Source organism: Elephantulus edwardii, unplaced genomic scaffold (genome assembly GCF_000299155.1).
Source record: "Elephantulus edwardii isolate Elephantulus edwardi_28Jun2011 unplaced genomic scaffold, EleEdw1.0 scaffold00327, whole genome shotgun sequence".
Classification (NCBI taxonomy): Eukaryota; Metazoa; Chordata; class Mammalia; order Macroscelidea; family Macroscelididae; genus Elephantulus; species Elephantulus edwardii.
The window spans coordinates 792003-795302 of NW_006400077.1; positions in this window are offsets into that span (position 1 = coordinate 792003).

The window sequence follows — 3300 nt, forward strand, 5'->3', positions numbered from 1 at the left end:
TGGCATAACTTCTATATTTCCATATACTTTCCAGCATCATACATAGTTTTAGAAAATAATAAGGAAAAAGATAAAACAAGCAGATAAAACCTCAATGCTCATTGTTGTCAAGTTGATTCTAATTCATAGAGACTTTCCAGAATGGAACAGAATTGTGTCATAGGTTTCCAATGCTGCAGAACTTTAAAGAACAGGAAGCAGGGCTGCATGCTGGGGAAGCAGGGCTGCACAGCAAGCACTGCTCCCACAGTTATTTGGGGGAGGGGGAATTGCTATCTAGCTTGACCATGCAGGACCCCTTAACTCAAGCACTAAGGAGGTCCTGGGTACCTTGGCGCAGGTGAGAACCCACTTCTAGAAGGAAACAACAGGCTTCTTCCTTTATCATTAAGACACTATGGGGTGGGGGGGAAACTGCTATCTGGCTTGATTACACGGGACTCCCTAACTGAAGCAACAGGAAGGTCCTGGGCACCTCAACTAGGTGAGAAGCCACTTTTTTTTGAGAAGACACTTTTAGAAGGCAACAGGATTCCTCCTTGATCATTCAGATACTTGGGCGGCAGGGGGGAAACTGCTGTTAGGCCCAAGGCCTTGCAGGCCTTGAGCCAACAAGGGAGAACAAATGTATAGGTGCTTCACAAAACATTGCTTTACCCCGGGTAATTTTATAGCTAGAACAACCTAATATCTATTAAGAAAAGACTCCCACAATGTCAAGAAAGCAGCAATCCACATCAGCCATTATGAAAACACAAAATATTTATTTTCACAGATCTAATAAATACCAAGGAAAAGAGAATCAGAAGAAATATGTTGATGTGGAGTTGTTATTTCATCAGCTACAGAAAAAGATGCAAATGTAGGAAGAAACAATAGAAGTAAAAAAGACAGCAAATATTTAGGACTTAGGAAACAACAGTCCAGAAGAAAATGGATGAGGATAAACTTTAACAGATATGGATGAAAAAGAAAAAGATGGAAAAAAATTGATAGAATAGAAAAAGACCTACAAGAAATTGAAAAAAAAATCATCACAAGACAGAGAGGGTACAGCCAACACAGTACTGGAAATAATAGAAAAACATGAAAATGCAATCCAGAATATTAAGACCAGAATGGCAGAAGTGTCCAACACTCTAGTAGTACAAAAATGTACAACTGAAGAAACGGAACAGAAGAGTCAGTGAGCTGGAAGACAAGTGCCTCAGTAGAAACATACTTGAAGAAAAATCAGAGATTAGACCCAAAGAAAATGAAGAAAACATTAGAATTATGTGAGATGACATCAAATGGAATAATATGTATATGATTGGAATTCTAGAACACGGCAGTGACAGGGATATCACTGAGAAGCTTGTGAAAGAAGTACTAGAAGTAAACGTGCCAGAAATTTTGAAGAATGGGGAAATCCACATTCAGTAATCACAGAGAACACCAAATATATTAGACTCTGAAAGAAAAATACAAAGATATATCATAGTAAAACTCTCCAAATTGAAAGATAAGGATAGAATTCTAAAAGCAGTATGAAAAAAAAGAGCTATCTACAATGAGGAAAACAATTAGATTAAGTTCTGCTGTCTCAGCAGAAACCATGCAATCTAAAAGGCAATAGGATATCATGTATAGAAAATAGAAAAATAACAATTGCCAGCCAAGGATCCTATATCCAGCAAAGCTCTCTATCAATTATGAAGGGGAAATGAAACTCTTTGCAGAAAAGAAGGACCTTAAGGAATTTGTGAAAACAAGACCAAAACTACAAGAAATTTTAGGTGAATTCCTACATACACAGAGATACCAAAGAAAAGTACATGAACCATAGTAACCAGAAACAACAGAAAAAGAAACATGGCAAAATGACAAAAATAAAATTTGGACTGACAATAATCATACTTTATGTGAATTGACTAAATGGACCAATTAAGACAAAAAGAATAGCGGAATGGATTTTTTTAAAAAAAGCACATCAATATGTTGCCTACAAGAGACACATCTAAAAAAGGAAGAGAAAGACAGATTCAAAATCAAAGACTGAAAAAAATATACCAAGCAAATGACACCCTCTAAAAAGCAGGAATAGCAATACTAATCTCTGAAAAAATATATTTCAGAATGAAAACCACCATCAAAAATGAGGAAGGGCATTACATACTGATTAAAAGCAAAATAGATCAAGAAGACATAACCTTGGTCAACATTTGTTCACCAGATAATGTGTTATTTGTTAAGTGCAGTCAAGTCACAGGTGACTCATAGCAACCCTATGAAGGAGAGTCCTAGATGCCTGGGTGCCTTTCATCCTCTCTCCAGGTTCATAGGGTTTCCGGAGGCAAGCTATTATGGAAGTGAATGCCACTCCTCTTTCCAAGCTTGTTTTAATTGGGGCACTCCATCCCACTCTCTGTCTGCATTGGGTAGCCAACCATCAAAACATTTGAAACATCAGTGTCACAGTGTTCAGCCTCACAGCAACCACAAGTGACAGATGTACGGCAACTTGTACACCAGGGCTATATGACCTAGAGTAATGTCTGAACAAAAGTAATGAAAGACTTGCCTGAGGGCTGCGGGCCCAAGGGCCCTTTTGGGCTTGAAGCTCTCTGCTGCCTTAAACCCTAGGCCAAGCCTGACTTGCCTGGCTCCTGGAGATAGAGGAGTCATTCACATTGTCCAAAAACTGCCACAACATCTGCACACATAGCTCCATGCTCTCTTTGGCATCCAAGTCATAGCAGCCCTGGGCTGAGCAAACCTGCACCAGATAATAGTACTGCAAAATACATGAAACTGTGGTTGACTGAATTGAAGAGAGAAATAGATAGCACCACAATAGTGACAGGAGATTTCAACACACCACTATCACCAAAGTATAGATCAACTCAAAAGAAACTCAACAAAGATGTAGAAGATCTAAACTATACAATCAGCCAGCTTGAACTTATGAATGTATTTAGAAGACGGCTACCAACTAAAACTGAATTCACTTTCTTCTTGAGTGCACATGCTACATTCTCCAGAATTGATCATATATTAGAACACTAAGCAAGCCTCAACAAATTAAAATACCACTGAAATAATACAAAATATTTTATCAGACCACAATGCCATAAAACTAGAAATTAACCACAGAAGAGTAAAGCTTATAAAACCATCCATGTGGAAACTAAATAACTCTCTGCTAGAACATGATTGGGTTATAAAAGAAATAAAGAATAAAATAAAAAATGTTCCTTGAAATGAATGATAATGAAAATACAACTTATAGAAACCTCTGGGACACAGCTAAGGCAGTCC